Genomic DNA, 22,164 nt, shown 5'->3' on the forward strand with positions numbered 1-22,164 from the left:
GTACTCGTACTATAGAATTTTTCGTTGGTGCCGGTGTTGTATAATACATTTTTAAAATTCTTATTAAATATTATATAATAATAATAATAATAATATTTCTTTATTACGGAAATAAATTTCAATTACATTTTTTTTCATATAATATGTATATAGTATTGTATATACGTACATTATCAGTAAATAAGATATATAACAATGATATAAATAATAATAATAACTTAAAATTTAAAAAACAAATAGGTATTAATGTTATAACATTAAAATATTTAAATTTATATAATAAAAAATAAAAATAAATAAAAACGAGATATTATTATCAACATTCATAATGTAATAAAAAATTTCATAGAAAACTAATTTCAAAGTAACATCAAATCACATAGGTAGGTACACATCACAAAAATCCAAATAATATCAATGTCATATTTGCATACATTTTTAATTTAGGAAATGTTTTTTACATTCCAAAATGTATTTTATTGTCAACTTGAACATTTTTTGTTTTTTATATTATGTTCAATATAGTTTTTTATTTATTTTTATTTTTTTATAAGCAATCAAAATCAAAATATTAAAAATAAATATATTAGTGTTAAGTATAACATATATTTTTTTTTTACATAGACTATTTTAAGAACTTAAATACGTAGTATAATATTTAGTTTAAATTATAAATATATTATTTATTTTTGGTATTTTTTTGTCATTTTATAGTGTATATCTATATTTACGACAAAGAACTGGTTGTCACCGGTATGGTTTAAATTCAATAATAATAATAATATAATCTGCACAATACAATATGTTTTGTCGATTTGACTTTTTAAAGTGTATAAAATTATTTTTTACACACAAAACTTATTTTAAAACGTCATATTATGCATTTTAAAAGGTTCTTTTATTGTATTAATAATTTTTACCGTCATTCTGTCAAAACTCTATGCGTACGCAATATTATAAAAATTAATTAAGAACTTTTAGTTTTTTTTTTATAAAAATTATAATTTATTTTGACATGGCAAATTATAAAGCGTGACATCCATAACTGTGGTGTCGTTCACAGAGTTTTCGTTAAAAACAATATTTGAAACATAACCTAATAATGAAAGTTATTACCGTATCGAATTTTATTTTGTTGAGAGTTACGGCATCATGTTCAGCTTCTATTTTAATAAAGTCACGTGCATTAGTTTATCCTGGAAAACGTTGATTAATAAAACATAAGTGCATGTTTAGTTTGCAAAAAAATGTGGAAATTTCTCATTATAATATGGGACACATTCGACTCAAATGGTCAAGAATGTGGCAAGTATTTGGTGAACACTTTAACTTTGTAGGATGTTATCCAAATAAAGATATTGCCACTCTTTCTCTGGATTCATTACTTCAATTATCCATGAAATTTATTAAAAAAGGAGAGTTTGCTAATTTTAAATTAAAAAAAAATTTTGCGTCCATTTGAAATAATTATGAAAAAAAATCATTCCCCGATCATAAGGAACATGGTAGTTAGATGTATTACTCAAATGGTAAATTTACAAGCGGCTAATATTAGATCTGGGTGGAAAAACTTACTTGATGTATTTCTGTATTTCATTTGGCAGCTTCTGATCAAGATGTAGCTATTGTTGATATGTCACTTCCTACACCACAACATGTGATCAATTTATTTTATAAACAAAATTGTATAATTATGATGGAATCATTCCAAGATGCTGTTAAATGTTTGTCCTGATTTGCATGCAATGTTGGTTTTCAGAAACCAATATGGAAGCCATTCATTTATTGCGTACATGTGCAGATTAAATTCATGATAAACTTCAAATATTTGCAGAACATTTTTTTTTTAAGAACCATCTTCTGTAGAAGAAGATGGTGATGGGTACGAGGATGGTTCCCATTGTTATTTGAATTGTTGTGTATTGTTAGTCGCTGTAAACTAGACATTCGAACTCGTGCCTTGACTGTACTTTTTGAATTGGTTAAAACACACGGAATTGTGTTTAAATTAAACCGGTGAAGAGATCTTTTCAATGTGTTATTCCGTATATTCGATAATGTGAAACATCAAGAACATAGCGTTGAAAGGATTGAATAGATGAAAATCACATGCAATCATGCCCATTTTATAAAATGATATTTTTGATATTTTGGAGACTTCAAGTTCAACTTTTGACGTGAAAATATATTGTCGTACTACAAATAATACTTCTTATATACTAAGGTTAGTAATATGATTATACGGTGACGGATTAACGCGTAAACCGATACATATCCCTGCAACATAGTAAAGTAATAAGTATAGAAATTGGTGTTCTGTGTATTCTGACGACAGTTTCCAAGTTACGGCTAAACATAATGTGTGATAAAGGCAATAGGTATACAGTTCTCATAGTTTATATAAATTATTTAATTATGAATAAACTGTGGACCCCCCCTCCCAGAAAAATGTTGAAAATAAGCCACTGATCAACACCAACAATGACAAAAATAAATAATAATAATAATAAACATTATCGCAACAATACGCATAATAATAAAACATAGAAGTATAAAGTTTTGTACGACCATAAATCGATGAGGTGTGTTGTCGCCGGCGTAGGTAGCTGTACAAAACGACGAAGAACGATAAACGAAAATTGAATACGCCACGATCGGCGTATTCGCACTGTGTGATAGGCATGAACGGTCGCGGGAGAACCAAAAGCGCGACACGAAGAAAAGCCGAAAAAGTCTGGAGCGCACTGATGGCGGCGGGTTCATGACGTAGACGACGGTCGTCGTAAAAACACAAAATTAGTAACCGTGATTTTACGTTAGTAAGATGACGACGGCGTACGGCGGTCCAGTGGACATCGCACACACGGAGGTGAAGAAATTTCGCCGCCGCTCAACGATGTAAAACACAAATAGCTTTACGAACGACAACACACGACGGCGGTGTAATGCACGGGAGCGAAAATTGTATGTGTGTATGTGTGTGTGCATTCCGCATCGAACAGTATACGATAAAGTAAAAATATGATTTATCGTTAGAGACTTTAAAGCCATGAATTAAAATTATTTTATAGAAATGAATGGTACAGTATAATATTATGATATTATACATTATGTGTATATTATTATAGTGTGAGATATTATGTAAAAATTAAGTATCAATATTATTGAACAAAAATAATAACTTACAATACAACTGATATGTAAACATGACGATTTTAATAATATTATGCCATTTACGTTTTACAAGTACCTTTGTAATTAATCGATTACGTGTATCATTACAGAATATTACTGAGTATTAACTATTATAATAGAGCAATAAACAAGACGTCCAAAAAATAAATAAGTCGAATTTCATATTATAAATTCGGTTGTACATCTAATTAATTTGTAATATATACTAAGAAAATAATACTATTTATATTCCAATCTCATAAATATGTCACTGCGACCGGCGTCATTCGACTTGGTACAATACGCGTAACAATAATTTCACCGACGTCATCGCTGACGTATGGTAACCGTTTTCGTACGACCCTTTTCAAGTAGATAAACTCACCTACACCCACTATTAGTATAACGTGCCAGCAATAATTAAATAATAACACTGTCATTAAAACGTTGCCGGGGCACAAAACCATTTGCACAGTCGTTCGGCTATGTAATGTATAATAAATTATAATAAAGGTACCGTTATACCTAATACAAAAGTCATATGACCGGTGTATTAACCAATACATTATGCATGCATATGGGTATAACTCTTGCGGTTTTTATACGAATGACACGTAATCCGCGTGCTTTATTCGAATCTCATACCTGGTAGTTATAGTTATTATAATATATAATGCATATCATAATATATAATATGTGCTGGTACCGCAAAGCTTCACGCGCCTCGTCTCCGCACGGGGGTGAGGAGGCGTAGACGATAGGTGTGTGTAGTCGGGTCGGTGGCGCGATGAGGAGGGGGGCGACGAAAAGAGACGAACGACTTGCGGAGGGTGGTCACCGGCAAGGGGTGGGTTTAGTTAGGGGTGGAGGTCGGTTAGGCCTGATATACGATATCTGCGAGTGGTTTTAATTAGAAGCTCCGGGTCGGTCGGGCGCGCGAATGTAGAAATATCCTTCTGTTGCACGCGTGTGCATGCGATATATATACATACAATAAAATATATAACCGCGACGCGACAGCGGTAACAGTATAATACGTATACATACAAACATATATTTGTGTACGCGTGCGTATAATAATGGCATTCGGTGTGTTTTAAAGCGGTGGCGGCACGAGTGAGAGTGTATGGCGAGCGTAGAGGGTTGGATTCTGTATAATATCGCGGAAAGTGTGCCGCTGCAGAGTTTTAATAACGGTTTAAGGATTTTCACTGTTGCCGTTCGAGGATCGCACATGACGTTTACGATACGACTTGATAAGTCGATGATTACACGACGGATGACGGCGTGTTATATTGACACCGGTCATCGTTGCAGTAGTGTTTAATCGACACCGATGACGACAAGAGGGTGATTTGAATGAAATTTCTAAATAGACTCGGAGTTTCGTTAGTCCTGCGGACAGTATTATTATTTTAAGCGCACAAAAATCACTAACGCTAAATATTCTAATCGTAATATTTCTTTATGAAATTTAACACGATTTCTTGAGATAGTTTTTTGAATTAAATATCAAATTTTATACTTAGCAGTGTGTAACACGCAAAACACGTCTAATGCCTTAGAAATGCTTAAAAACACAAAATTTCAACTTCAAATTTTAATTATCTGTTACGCATGACTCGAATTACGTAGTTGGAAAGCATTGTTTTAAAGTTTAGGAGTTTTTTTTTTTTTTAAGAGGATTGATATGTTCGGTCTTTGCAGCACTACCTACCAAAACTATAATAAACGCGTGTTCGGTGAGATGCGAGAGGAGTAGGGTCGGTTAATATTCTTCGGACTTATAATTCACCCCGAAACGACTGTAGCGATTGTCGAGAGAACGCATAATATAAGTATACAAAAGCATGTATACATTCTATATTGTGTGCATGTGTGCGGGCCCAAAACGCGGTAATAATAATATTTTAATACGAGAATGCGGCCGGTCCACGCAGGCCATGCACACACACGCACACATATATTAACGTAACCCACCCTTTACATTGGCTTACCCCCTCGACGTGACAGAGTTAACCACCACCGCCACGGTTTGCCGTCTAAATCCTCCGGAGTCGGCGGCGGGTCGTTTACGGTCTCGCGCGCTTTTAAAAGTTACGATTACGACTTCCCGTCGCCACCGCGCTACCGCCCGAGCGTGTAAGACCGCTACGAAAGTCCTTTCGAAGGGTTTCGCGTGACTCTCCGCAGCCGTATATATTATATCTCGCACGTATTATAATATATATATTATTATTATTATCATCATTATTTTACGTTTATTTATGAGTGTGTATGTGTGTGTGTGTGTGTGTGTGTGCTACCGGATACCCACCACTAACTCCCCCCCACACCATCACAATGAGGAGAACACGATAATAAGTGCGCGTCCTAGTCCTTGAGACGATGTAATACGTTTTTTTTTGCATTTTCTTTATTGTATCGTATTTTCCGACTACATTAAACATAATAATATATACTACCCATATACGAGCGTGTGTGTGCTTGAAATTGTTTACGGACTGCAGAGTATACCGTATGGAGGTTTATGATTTTTAAAGGCTCCGAGTAGGTATCGTGTAATTGTGCGTACGAACTTCATGGACTCGCGACGCATTATAACTACAAATTCTTGCGAACCCTGTTAACTGTGCAACGTAGACGAGTGACGTCGAAATATCTAGACTTGATATCATAATGTGTTCGAAGCAAAGATGAAAGCTTCGCATGGTAAATTTCAATAATTTTTACTTGTTACTTGTATAAAAGTAACATTTTTTTTTTTTTTTAATTTCGTGGTACGAATATGCTATAAGATGGTTATTCGGGTTCATTTAATATTTTTATTATATCTAAATTATTTATTTTTAGCGATGTACAACGTGGACTATAACCATTTACTGTATGTGTATATAAAAAAATTTAACTTTAAATTTCTCTGAACCTTATATTATAGAACTTTAGTTATGAGCGTTTTATGTACGAAACTTTAAAGCCTAACGGAGGTCTTGTAATATTATATTAATTTTTTTCTTCGTACTGGTAAAAAATGTTTTAAATCGGTATTTAAATGGATTTTTGTGCATAAGTTGTTTGTAAGTAACAAAACAATAAATTTCAATTTTATTAAAAAAATTCAATATCGTTTAAATTATAAAAAAAAAATATTTTAATTTAATTAAAAATGATCAAGTTAATAATAAAATGTAATTCTTAAAGTTACTGTAAGATTTAATATAAAATACACCGCGCATAATTTTTCAGATAAAAACAACGAATGATAACCACAGGCATAGCGAGGATGGGTAAGGGGTGGGCATGCTGTATTCAATATGCACCTTAAATTGAATTAAAACAATTTTTTTATATAATCATTATTGGCATTTTTATAATCCCCCTCCCTTTGATTGAAATCCTAACTACGCCCATGATGATAACTATGAATAATTTTAACTCAAGTGGCAGGTAGTATTTACCTTCAAAGAAAAAATAATAAAATGTAAAATTATAAGTATTCTTAAGTGGTTTAATGTCTTTTCCTTAGTTGAATTTGAAATAAATCATATTGTATAACTATGCGGTTATATATTCTGTGATTTACCCTATGGAAATACTTAACGCGGTAAAAAATAATAATAATACTCATAAATTTAATAAATCGCGAATGCATATGGTGATGTGATGGTGGTCTTGTTTTATCCAAAAAAATGTATATTATGTAATGTAATGTAAAATGTATATACGATAATAATGTGGCCGTGTGTGTAACTCGTACGCGCATAACACGTAAAACACATTCGTTTTTTTTATCGTAACGACGCACGCGCCGTTGTCGTCTATACTTTGCGGAAAAAACTAGTTTTCAAAATAAATAAAAGATAATATTATTACATCGGAAACACTGTAGAATTCTGGTCGAAATTATCATATAAATTGATATGTAATACCATTTTAGCACCATTTTGCCCCATTTGATGTTTGGCGCCGTAACTGTTGGGTGTCATAAAATAATACAATGGTGAATATTTGAGATGCAAACTATTGGATGAAACTACAATTTTCTTAGACAATTCGTTGTGGTTTTTTTGTTTAAATATTTAAACCTCACGCAAGTCAGATAGAATATAGACGTCATATTAAAACATTTGGGCAAAAATAAATAAAATAATTTGATTATATTAGCTCTATTTAAGATTTTGAATAAAGAGCATAAAACTATTAGCATAATAATAAATATGTATGTATTATTAGCGAATACTCTACGATAAATTTATAAGTATAAAATGCAATAATATTACAATTTACAAGTACTTCTAATAATAATAATATATTATAAAAATTGTATGACGGCGCAATGTCTAGGCAATTTAAGGTCTTGTAATAATATAATGCTTAATTTTATTCATATTAATAAAAATATTTTATGATATTAAGTATTTTTATGATTTAATAAATCGATTACCTATAATTTATGAACACAAAAAGAAAAAAAAATAATAGCATGTGAAGAAAATTAAAAATCTTTTAATCGACGATTAATGCGTTATTGATTGTTAAACAATATAATAATATTATATAATATTCTCATTATAAGTCTGGAATCATCTAGAACCAGTTCGGGATTCCACTTTTACATTATTTTATAATAATTATTCCACAAAAGTATAAATGTGTATATTAAAAACTATGTATATTATTATGTGTTATTATTAATACAAATTGCATAGATATTCATACGTAAAAAACGATTTTTTTATTTTGTTACAATTCAATAATGAATAATATTAGATACTGGAAATTTTCAAATTGTAATTTTCTAGATGTGGTTTAATTTTTAAAATATTTTGATATTTTTTTAAGTATTCACAATTCACATACATAAGTATTACATTTTTGATGTTTTTCTCTTTAAATATCAAAAGACATTTTCACATTTTTTAAATTAAACATAGGATTTTTTTTTATTGGAATATTAAAATTTAAAGTTGAGAGTAAATCCACAATATTTTTTTTATAATTTTAAAATTTATAATTTCGTTAAACTTTGTTTAAACATTTTCAAATTGTTTTGAAGTCAATAATTTCTAAAACGTTTGATATTTATACTTCATTTTGTAAACTTAGTATAAATTTCTTCATACATCTTATTACTGAAATAAAAATAGAGATTGGTTATTATTATTTTGATTGGTTAAACAGTTTTAAAATTGAATAAATAAAGTTTCTTTGTAGGTATTTTTAATTATTATAAATAAAGTTGAAAGCAAATCTCATTGTTTTTTCTTGCACCCGGGATTCGGTCCACAACAAACTTTTTTCAAAAAAGTATACAGTGATTGAGCCACTAAAGATTTACGATTTTTTCAAGGAAAACTAGTGATTAGGCCACTATTTAAAGAAGATATATGAGAACATTAAGGCACGGAAACGAACTTTAATATGACAGAATTATATTTTTAATGAAGTAACAGATTTAAATTTATTAAATCTATATGTATTATTAAAAAAAAAAAAAAATAAATAAATAATATTATTAGACTAATTGTATGTACCTGATACAAGAATTATTTTATACATAAAAAAAAATATATTAAAATTATACGTGGACTAAAATTAATAAATGCCACATGTTCGTATATCTTTGTGTTATACATTTGTTGCTCAATCTCTGGATGCCATTTAAAAAAATTATGGTACAATACCTTGATAATTAAATGTAAACAAATATTTTATAGGGAACATGTAAAAAAAAATATGGCCCAATTACCGATCACCTATTTTGTTTATGATCGTTTGAAGTTAGAACTTTGTCCAACTCCCTCAAATTAACAAATTATTTTTTTAATTAAAATGTATGAAACGTTCAATTTATATTTTATGTAGCTAATGTTTGAAAATGTAATACAAAGTTTCCTATTATTTCATACTATATAATTACTATTTAGTTAATTTAATAATATATACGAACACAATTTTTTATAGACATTTTAAGTTGATATTTGGAAGAAATTTAAAATTTAAAAAAGAATAACGATGTTCAAGTTATTTTATAGTAATTTAAATTTTTAACGTATATAATATACATATAGGTGATTAGATTTTGTAAGTGCAATGACATTTTTAAATGCAATGTTTTTAGTAAAAAGTAATTCAACCTGTCATATAACTATAATAAGAACAAAATAAATTATATAAATAGCAATATAAATACCTATAATATATAATCAGCTTTATAGGCTAACGAACCTTTTTCATTTAGATTTATCGTATGCAATGATTTAACCGTTTAATCATTTTTTTCAATAAGCATGCTAAAAATATTTATTTTTTTTGTCAACCACAATGCTATTTTTGTTTAATAAGTTTAAAACAAACGTGTAATATCATTACCTGATATTATATTATCTGTGGATCAAATTGTAAATACATACATAATATATATAAAATCCACCGAGTTAATTACTTGTTTTTAACATATTGAATTTAGCTAGGTTAGTACGTTTTATGTATATTGCAGGTACATAGATAGACAAGTATACGTACGAATACGGTGAGCATATTATAGTAAGTCCCTATCGACTTTTGTGGGAATCGTCAACTATATATTATACAGAAGAGCGGTGTAATACAATAAAGCACGATTTAGTATGTATGGTCGGAGAAAGTCGTCTCAGAAAATATCGTCTGAATTATATATTATGCAAACAGAGTATATAGTGATACGTACGACGTCGGCGGTGATACGAATAGTGCTTTGGCATCTTTATGTATATTATGGCCAGTGGTCCGACGGTGGTCCGAAAGAAAAACAACGTTATCTCGTTTGCATTGTATTATGGTGGAGACTTTTGACAAATGAAAAAGTGGCACTTGACGATCGGAGAATTTCCACATCAAAACACACGCTCTCGTAGGGTGATGGGTGGGGAAGGTAGAATAAGTAGCAAAAAGTAAAGGAAAAATGAAAACGAAAAGCGGAGGACACACGCGCTCGGCTCTTTACGGTCAACCGGACGCGGTGCTTCTGTCCGAGTAGGTTGTGCGTAAATTGACCGAGACCAAAGAGGATTTCACCGATATAAAGGACGGAAGTAAAGTAAAAAAAAAAAAAGTTAAAAAGAATGAAAATAGCCGAGCTTCGATTCAGCACGCGTTTCTCCTCCCACATACTCCTCTCTACCATCACCTCACGATCTATGCTGTCTAACACACCCCCCGACCTTTATCTGGTATTCCAGACACGGGTTTATCGGACGAAGAAGGTATAAACGCGAGCGCGCGTTCGCCAAAAGACGATTTCAATTTAACATTCGACCGACGACGTTTCCTGGTGGACACACAAAGGCGGTGGTGGTCTTTTATTTCGCGCTGGAGATTTTATTTTATTTTACCCCCTTTTTTATTTTTCTGATCGCGCCGAGTCCTCAAGGCACGTTCTGCCGGCGCCGCCACCCACCTGCTCTCTACACCCTGACCACCGTCCCATTCAATTTTGAAAAAACAAGGAGTTTTTTTTTTATCCAACCTTGTACAGATTTTTACCTACGAGTTTTTATTTTTTCGTTATTTACTGTGTGGACCGAAAATGACGATAAAATAATAATGTAATAAAATAAAAAAGGTCTCTTTTGATTTTGTTCAAACAAAAAAGGCTTTCGCTAATGAAACACGTTCGACATCCCTCGCCCGGCTACCAGTATGTATAATAATATATATATATTTATATTATTAGAGTAAACACGATTTTTTTTTTGTCGAAAAATTGAAAATTAAATGAGGAAAAATATGACCAAGCACTGGCTTGCTCCGTGACGAATTCATCGAATTCATTCAGTTTTATTGCAGACTCATATCACTGGTTCAGAAATAATATTATATTATAGCCAATACGCCATGTGTAGGAGTAACCTATATTACGCTTTTGGGACTTTGCTGGTTTATTTTTTAATGCGGTCCGTTTATGGTTGTAGTTTTTGACCATATATATACCTATAAAATGAAATGAGAATTTCGCTCTCATTAATAGCAAAAAGATTTACGAACCAAATTTAATAGTATTTTCCATGTTTATTACACGCTTTGTGTCTACGGTGCGTTTATGAATAGGATGTAAACGTCAAATATAACGTGCACCTTGTGCGTCTGTATTCACCGATAAGTTTGGAATTTTGACGGTTTTATTTTTAGGGAACGGTAAACGCAAGTATTAAAAATAAAACAAATTAAAAATCTCGAAGCACGCATGGTCGTGAAATTATATATAGTCAAAATGGAGTTATAAATTCTTTTTCTACGGTGTACCATACGATATTCGTAGGTGATTACTTCACTTAACAGTTTAAATCATTTAATGACGGTAGCTTATACATTTTTTCTATAAAATAATTGAAAAAATTATACAACAAAGTGGTTGCATATTTTATTCAAATTTTAAATCATCAACCGCCATAAAACATCATAATGGATCTACAAATGGTATTACATATATATTAATTCGGATTTGCACTCATTTTTTTTATGGTAATACTTAATTATTATCAAAACTTAATTGGTTATAATAAAAACGTAAATTTTTAGTAAAAAATACAAACGTATTTATTAAACGAAGTATCTTTATCTTTCATAATATGGAAGATCATCTATTTTATTCCATTCTTTGTAATATATTACATTTTGAGCAGTGCAATACATAATATATTAGTTTCACAATGGTATTTGATTTTCTTTTAAATTTTCTTTATTTTTTTGCGTCTATTGTCTTCACTTTTTAGGGCATTACAAATTCATCGATTTTCAACTTAAAGGATGGTTGCTGGTAGAGTGGTAGAAAATTTGATTATGATGATACTTTGAGGTAAACGCGGATACTTAAATTTTTTATCAAATATTTATATTTGTAAATATTATAGTGCTAAATGATGAAAAAAATCTGATGTTTAAAATTTGAATATCATTTGCTGTATTCTAGTCAAAATAGGATATAGCTTATAATTTAATTAACTTTTAAGTACCTGAATAAGTAAATAAGTATTAAGGATTACTATTTTTATTATTATTATTATTTTTATTTTTTGAAGTGAAAAAAACGATTTTGTATCTTATCGTTTGGTAAACCTACAGTGAAGATATTACGTACATATAAATCATTTAATACTTTTTACGTAAATACTAACTGACTGGTGAATATAATTTATTTAAAACTTAACTTAAAATCACTGACAGATATTGAGACGAAATAGTCAAATAAAAAGTTTTTTTTTTGTACGAATACCATTGCATAATTGTTTTCTTCACTCGAAGGATAATCTTCAAAGAAAGAAAAATAAACAGCAACAAAAAGGATAATATACTTTCATCATAATAATTAATATACCTACTATAAAATCTTACACTGTTAGAATACGTATAATGTGTATATAAATCATTTGAACATGTCTTGATTAGATAATTAGATATATATTAGAAATATTTCATAAACGGGAAAAAATGTATTTGAATTCGCCCAAAATCTTAACTGTACATTTATTTAATTCGTTGGAGTAATTTATCATAAATATTTTAATAGTTAATTTAAAAATAAATTTTACAATTTAATTTGAAACTCGATTTATGAAGTGCTATTACTGAATAGCTTTTTTGCTTAAGCCAACCATGACTTATAATATATATCCTTCCATCGATTGTGCTTTTTGTAAATATATTTGATACAGATTGTACAAATAAAATAAATTTGACAAAAAAAAAAAAAAAATTTTCAAAAATTCCTATACTATAATACGTATTATGTATAAAATATTATTCCTATTCATAAATATCGTATTCCTATAATAATATTTTAAATCGATATTGGCAAGTAAATATATATCATAAGTTGTTGATGTACTAAATTCTAGATGCTTATATTTTATGATTTTTATATTATATTGTTTATTTTTAAGTATATTTTAGCTTTCTATAAGTTTGTATAATTATTGTAAAAAGATAGAAAAACGTGTTAAAAATATCGTACTTAATTTATTAAAAACAAACATCGATAATTTTAGGAAATTCCTCTCAAGAAGTGATAATATCTAACTCATGCCAAACTTAGATTATAATAAAAAGAAAAATTACCATTGCATTTAATCTTACTGTACGACATGTTTAATTTTATTCATTGTTCATAATCTTCAATCACCTCTTTATTCATGGTAAGAAACTATAAAACTGGTACATCGATAGTAAAAAAAAAGCTATATATTGTATTTTTAAAAGTTTTAATAGTTATAACATTAGTATACATAGATGAAAACGTGATAGAAATTTGTCTCGATATTTCTGTAGTCATTCGGCCCTCGAGGACGATTTCCAAAATAATTTTTCAACGAGCTGTTTCATTTGTCCACCGATACGACAACTATACAATGTATATTATACGCTGTCATAATACGACTGAGTATAATACATAATATGCATATACATACTTTATCGACGGAGGCAGATGAAGACGTAGTTGTTTATTATTTTCGTTTTTAATTATTATATGGGTTTTGTCATTGTTAACTCGTCGAAGTGGGTACTACAAGGAGGATAAAACGACGAAAAAAAAAACCAGCGGAAAAAACCCGAGAGACGAAAATAAAAACAAAAAAACAAAAAAAAAAAAAACTCGAAGATATCTGATATTTAATTAAACGCCAAAGTGTTTGTGAAAGCCGGCGGATTGACGAGAAGAAGTTTTTTCGTCTTTCGTCGGCCACGGCGGTGACGGTGGCGAATGGGGTAAGTAAAAATAATCGTTTTGTGTGTTTCTACGCCGGGGAGTTTTTTTAATTAATTAAAATCGTTGGTATACTAATCGCGAGGGATGAGCGCGCGCGCGACGACGAAAACGGCGACGCGCGTATTATGTGTATTGGGCTGCTGCTGGCGGAGACATTCGTTTTTATCATCAGACGTTGTCGTTGAAAATAAAAGGAGAGAATAAATAATAAAAAAAAAATCGTCCGTCGCTTACACGACGAATAATAATAATAATAATAATAATATTTAACGGAAGGGTTGAAGAGTATATTCCAAAACCACCCCCTTCCCTACTCGAGTTGTCTCATTGCTTCGTCTTTTTTGGGAGACGAAATACAATTTAAAAAAACACGATTGTAGTCGTCGTCGCCTATTTATTTTGCGCGAACGCGTCCGTCTACCGAACAAAAACCACGGCACTCGTATTTTCTCGATTTTATTTTTAAATTCGTCCCCCGAAAAAACTTTTGGAACTGCTTTTAATTCACTCGTTCGTATTATTTGATATATACAATAAACATAAAGAAAGCCTTATTCACCGTTGATTTCTTAATAGAAACGACGAGCGTGCGCTCGCCGGTTTATAGCGTCTCCGACGAGGACGACAAACAGCTGCCGCCGTATATACACGAACACGACAACCAAAATACTATCTACATATATTACACACATATATATAAGTGTAAAAGTTTTCAAAAAGTGTACGAGTGGCCACCACGTGTCAGTTATTACGTCATATAAAAAATAGTTTCCAAAACAAGTCTTGACTTGTTGGTGGACGGTTAGGGGGTGAGTTTTATCTTCGCAGCTCGATTTCCGTTATATTTCTATAACACGATAAGTACCGTCTCTTTCGAAAAAAATCTTAATCCGATTACAAACTACATGTACATACATAATATTTAAATATATATATGGCCGAGTGTACCGTAATTCGCAGGGTGTTTTCAGGTGTTTCTTACCTAACCCCCGATAAAACGATTTCGTAGTATTAGATGTACTAGACAGTGAAATCGAATATTTTTAAATATTTTTTAACTGTATAATTGTAGTTATAAGCATATCACAGGCATTCGAGTTCCAAATAACTCCTATTTCGAAATATCACATTAATAAATTATCAAATTAGAGATTTAGTGGGACAATACGTTTCTTACGGGAATCCAAAATGTAATTAAAACAACAATTTAAGGACTTATCGGATATGTAATTAAAGTTACTATAAAAGTGTCTTTAAATATTCTACGTTTGCAAAACGTAAATTGTATTTTCGTTTTTATTCGCTGACATCAGACCATTCTCAGAGTTTGTACGGAAAACTCCGAAACACCTTGTAGGTACGTAATTTAATCGTATATTGTTCGAACCGAATCGCTCTCGTGAGACGCGTTTCGAAATCTTTAAATAATAAGAGACTACTGCAATATTATATCCGTTGCGCAGCCGATGACAACCGTATACATTATATTTTATAATATTATAGTTATTACGGAACGTTATGGACTCGTAAATAGTTTGTGCACAGTACCTAATAATAATTATGTCGTACGCTGCGTTTGTAATACGAACCCTGTAACGTTGTCGACGGCCTTATGCAGTTACATTATAATACTGTACAGCGAACGAACAAAATACAATATACGTATTATGACGAAAAAACGTTACAACGACCTTTGTGTTTAGAAAATAATATGCGACACGTGCCTGTAAGTATACTAAATCGTCAAAGCGAAAAAACGATGTTATGACGTATCGATGACTTCTTACAAATAATATTGTGTTCAAGTATATCTATATATAATAAGATGGAAAGTAAAAGATACAACGTTAACTTGTATTAGAAAGGCCGTTGAACGGATCATTCCATACATTATATATTTATATGACATACATCACATACATATCGTCTATTTTATTTCCAACAGTTGTAGCTGATCGCAGCCGATTTTCGGAAAACGAATAAGCGGAGTTTTTCGGGAGTACAAAACTCACACGTTTATTGTTTAATCTTTTCCCTTCTTCGTTTTTAATCCTTTCACGGCGTATTAATTAATCTTCAGTCTTTTCGGTCTTCTATAGGAACATTGGACTTGTACATGAAGTTTGTGTTGAGAGATTTAGTGATAGAATAGTAAGTAGTATTTTCCTTGCATCTTCCCCAGTTCTCTGCCCCACTATATTTGTACTCTGTAATTTCTATAACATTTTATTAACTTTTCCCCTACTACTGCTTAATTCGTTCGTAAATGTAACAAAAACATATTATCCTAACTACGGTAAGTACATCACATTAAAAATAAAAATTACTGAATTTGGGTAATAAATATTCGTTCTAAGACTTATTCCGCGATTTTTTTTTTTTTAATATAAGTTATATAAATTGGTTTTGATCCTTGTATTAGTATTTGGGCCTGGACCTTTAAATTTATAGGCATAAATTATTAAAATATTATTTATTTACCTATGTTATTAAATATATTGTAAAAACTATAAATAACATTCAATTTAATAACGTAAAATAATATTATGTGTTAATTTTTAAACTTTAAGGAACGTATATTCGTAATTTTAATGATACTTAATCACTTTTTATAGATTTAATTCTTATTTTAATAAAAATTACTAAATTATATCACTATTATATTTAGTATACTTTTAAGTTAGTTTTAAACGATGTTGTTATAAAATCAGTTTTAGTATACGAATCCTTAAAATTTGTAAATTGACAATATTGATTCCTTTAATTTTAGTTAACTACTGATAATATTATGATTAATACAATGTCTATATTAAAAATGTATAATTTCTACAGTGTACACTTCTTATTACCTCTAATGTCGTAATGCGGTGCACGTAGTACACATAAATATGGGGACATGATGTATTTTTAACGCAGTGGGTGTACCGTGTACTTAAAAATCCATTTTTTATTTTCATTTATAAGAACATGATTTATTTTTTTAAGTCTTTGTGTGAACTAGTGGTATTCTCGAGTGTATAATCGTCCAATAGCATTTATGTCCAAAAATCCGCCAAAGAACCAATACCATTATAGAGTCAGATGAAAATATTTATAACAATAATACGTCTCGGTGTAGTATAATAGACGAGTTTTAGTTTTTTTTTGTAGTATACAGTTTTATGCTAGGTTCGCTACGCCCTTTCGATTTAACATTTTTTTTTTCTTTAACACTAAGCCGACAATGATAATAAAAACAACACCAAATATCAACAATAACTTTAAATAGTATATACTAAGATTATAATTAGTTTATATTTAACACCATAATCAGAAAGTGTCAATCATAATAATTTTCAGCCCACGACACGCAGCATCCATATCAAAAATATAACTACTTATTATACTTATATATGTATTTAACTGTTAAACAAGCAGATCGGCACACCACAAATTTCACAGTTATCTTCTGGTGTCGCTTTATTTTGTTTGTCTAAACTTAATATTCTATAAAAAGCCGTTCGGCACTTATGAATGCGATTCGATAGAAAAAAACTCTATTTCAGATTAATGTACATTAAAATGTTATCAAGTCAGAAACTCAGAAACCGTTCAAAAATCAAAGTTAAAATTAGTCGTTTCACTGCAAACACAATAGCGGAGAGGTAGAGGTAAAAAGTATAAACTAACAGAATCGTAAAAATATTTTTAATACTGTTGCCGTATTACATAATATTATTTTTTGGCCTCTTAACTCTAAAAATAGCGGATTTCGACAATAATTTTAATTTCTCTACTCGAAACGACGAGCGTTCGCCTCGGTCGAAGGATTCGTCCTGCTGCAGTATAACGAATACGATATTATTACATTATTACAACAACGACCTAACGCGTATACTCACGTTATCACGGAGTATAATAATATAACGTATACCTGTATAACTTATATATATATATGATATATACGTGGATGCATTATGTGTAATATCTCTGCCTCGACGGAGGCAATAAAGACCGAGACGACGACAATAAAATAATACAATAACGTCGGCCACCGTTTTACCAACGTTTGACACGTATATCACGCGTGCAGTATGTATATATATGTACATAAAATATATTATATTATTATAACGTGTGTGTGTGTGCTGCGACGTTATAAACAATATCCGAGACGCGCGATAATATCTTCGTACCCTCGGGGGTACCTATACACGCATACGTCATATACCACGTTTATATTACATTACTGCGGTTACTGTGTTTGCGGTCGTCGTCGTCGTCGTTTGGCGCACAGCATCCACGGTCGGCGGTGCGAAATCTGCTCACCGTTATATTATTATAATATGATGCGTACCGTGCGGCAACGCGTGTGCTACACACACTCGAAATGGGGTCGCGGAGACATATTGCTGTTATTATTATATTCGGACGCGTTTTCGCCCGTCGTCGCAGCCTCCGATAAATTTATAGCTCACCGGCACCTATACACCGGTAATACGATTATATTATATTTTATAATAATATATACAGACGCGCGTGCACGGATCGAGATATAGATCTCTTTGTCCACGTATCCGAGATAATATGCATTTATCGTTCCGAGTCCACGACGACGACGACGACGACGACATAGCATTACAATAACCACATTATCATACACACTACACACAATGCACCCGGCGAACATATTAATAGGTATTATATTATTACAATGCGTCGCGAACATTATACGCACGGGGCGATTCACCCTGGCACGGTTTCACGACGATAGTTTTTTTTTTTTTTTTTATCGAATTAGCTTATATTTATAAAAACGATTCTAGTTTTTGAAACGTTCGATTATGACCGCGTTGTACGATCAATCGCTAGAATTAGCAGTCGAGACGTTTTAGGAATTACCTATATCGAAAGCGCAACAAACCGCTCTGTTTTACTGTAAATTATTGTTAAGCTAACGATTTTTCTTTTTACATTTTTATACGCACCCGTCTAGCTGAATATGAATTCGAACGACTGTAGACTATTGAATTGTATGCCATAAAATGTTTATATATAATCCTCATATTATAACGTATTATAATAGGTTTTATTTTGTAAAAAATGTTCAAGCATAATAGTAAATAGTAATACTAGACTAATTTTATATTTTATGTAAAACCGTTATTAAAGACTATTATTAATTTTTCAAATCCTTAATATTAGTATAGTTAGTACTTTAATTATTTGTAAAAACCACTGGTTTGAATTTGATTTAGATACAACACAAAATATATTTCAATCGTTTCCAGTACTCATATGATATACTTACCTGTATGCCGGCTTAGTGTATGCAAAATTTAACTATGATTGGTTAAGTTTGAGGGTGACCAGCTGCAGCGACATCTCTCCGGTTACGCAATAACTGGTGTTCAGCCTATTCAGTATGCATTTTGTAAATATGTCTTTATAATATCGTTTATAGTATAGTGACTAGTGTATAATATAAAGGTAATACTTATGCATGTATACATTTATAATACACACAATATACATGTGTATAGTATCCGGTCCCGTCCATTCAATCACGCTTCATACATTTCATATATCATTGTGTAGTGATGTGTGTAAGACTCCCGGTAGAGTTAAAATCGAGAGGGCGGGATAATAACGACTTTTTAAGGGGTGTAATAATTGTTGTTTTTACGACATGCGTTGAGAAAAGTATCAATATAATAATAATAATAAAAAAATATGTACCTATGCAGTAAAATTATATTTCAACATAGATGCATTATACAGTAGTACGATATCTGATCCGGATAATCTCTCACATCATAAGTACCACTCTTGATATCGGTGTTAATCAAAAACTGATTTCAACACGTTTAAACGCAACTTGCCAACACTTCTAATATATTATTATATAATATAGTAAACAGTATTAAAGTTATATATTACGCATTATGCGTGCAACACTGTAATATAGTAAAGGTTAAATCCTAGAATACAACTAAATAATGCGCGGGCGTGCGTAAAAAAGATGTCAAGTCAAAAGTTGTAAAAAACAAGTTATTTATACATCAAAAAAGCGAATTTTTTTTTTTACACATAATGTTTTTTCAAAATACAAAACATAATATTTATAAATGAGTTTCAAACTTGTATAACTATTGGTCACTTAATTATCCAAGGTGGTTTTTCAATTATTTTTATTTATTTAATCCTAGATTTAACAATGAAATAAACATATTTTCACGTCAAAATTTGCACAGCCTGCCAGAATTGAGTATCGATTTTGTTTAAATTTTCCAAGAAATATAATAAAACTACCGTGATAGAATTTATATTAAAATCCTTAACATAATATATAATAATGAAACGTAGCGAAAACTGATTTAAATTAAATTTCTCGTGAATCAGTCATTACGAAAACCGACCCCACATTTATGGATCGATTATTTTTATTGTTATCATTTTTTTTTTTTTTTTTTTTTTGTTAATAATTGTTTTGTTATCAACAATACTATAGATACTATAGCCTACCATAAACACGAATTGCACAAAACTGCAGTATTGATACCGGGGAGTCTGAAATGCAGTCGATACTGTGTAAAAACGATAGAAACAATACACACGTGATGTTCGATTTGACAATATGATGGATATGACGTTTGATTCGAATTGTGTTTTATTTAAATTAAAATAAATGTTCAAACACATCCAATTATTATCAAATAATGATAACTCGTATATATATATAGTATAAATAGCTATAGAGATGAATCGCAACTTTCATTTTTTTGTTTGCTTTCACATAATATGACACGCATGCGTTGACTATATCGAACGTATTTATAATTACAAAATCGACCGGCCATGCACTATGCAATTGTTGATTTTAGATTAACAACATAAAATAAAACCGAAACTTAAACGGTCGAAATATCACGTCAAATAAACGTAAATGTATGTATATATTATAGCAGCAGAGTTCAAAAAACTTTATATAGTATTTTATTATTTGTTATGTTGCATTTCAGAACGTATAATAATAATATGTATAGTCGGTAGCGCTATACCAGTGCATTATCATTTTCACTTCATTTGGCTGGAGGGCCACCATCGCCCCTCTTTATAGAAAAACTCCACGTGAAAAATACTGACGTTGAAATAGAGTTTTCCATCAAAAGTTTTCAAAGCTCCCGTCAAATCCGAAAAGCTTGAAAAATGTTTTGACGCGTGAAAAATGCATTTTCAAACAAAAAAAAAAAAAAAAGATACAAAATACAAAATAAAAAAAGCCATTAAATACGTTGTCGCGTTTTAAACTACCTATATACTATTATTAAATTATAATAACCTCCAAGTCATATGAGTATATAACGTTTTAACGTAATATCTACAATAATGTTGTGTATAGCCACTGCACGAATAGGTACTAAAATACGTTACTCATGCTTTAGGATAACACTGCTTTGTTATTACACGCAATACACCTTTCGAGAAAACAATAAAATCCATTTTCATTGGGTGTAAAACGAAAAATCAAAAACCAATTACGGCTAGAAACGTTATTAAAGTTAGAAGAAATGATTTGACAGGCTTTATGGCTCCTTACCTCCCTTTCAAATTTTTCTGCAGATTTCACGAACATTTAAAATATTGTGTATTTTATTTTTACTATAGATTGGTCTATTTTATCCGTTCAATATTTCAATTTAGTACCTACAGCCTAGGATATTTTTACCCACAAACGACTTAGCTGTATAGCCGAATGCATCTGCAGCAGACACAACACAGTCGAAACTTATCGAAACGTTTTGTTATTTATTTATTTTTTTTTTTGATGATGAACACGATTAATAGTCCCTAAATATAAATTCACACATTTCAGCTAAAGACGATAAATCGCATTCCGTTTTCATTTGATCGTGCAATATTTCAACTCAGAGACGTGACAACACTGGAACCCAATAAATTTATATATATATATATATATATACATATTATATTGGTGATATATAATAATTGACTTCGGATAGTTGACAAATGGCTAAAATTCTTCACTGGCGTGAGGAAATAAAGGCTTTCATCATATAGTATTATTATTATTATTATTATTATTATTATTATATGTGTGTGTTGTGTGTGTGTGTGTGTGTGTGTGTGTGTAAAACCTTTTGCATAGTTCACATATCTTCCGGGGTTTCGGGCCGAAAATTCCGTTTTCACCCTCGTCGCTAAATCTTACGGGGAGAACGCCCTCGGCCGACCCCGTCATGACA

Source organism: Aphis gossypii, chromosome 2 (genome assembly GCF_020184175.1).
Source record: "Aphis gossypii isolate Hap1 chromosome 2, ASM2018417v2, whole genome shotgun sequence".
NCBI classification, from domain to species: domain Eukaryota; kingdom Metazoa; phylum Arthropoda; class Insecta; order Hemiptera; family Aphididae; genus Aphis; species Aphis gossypii.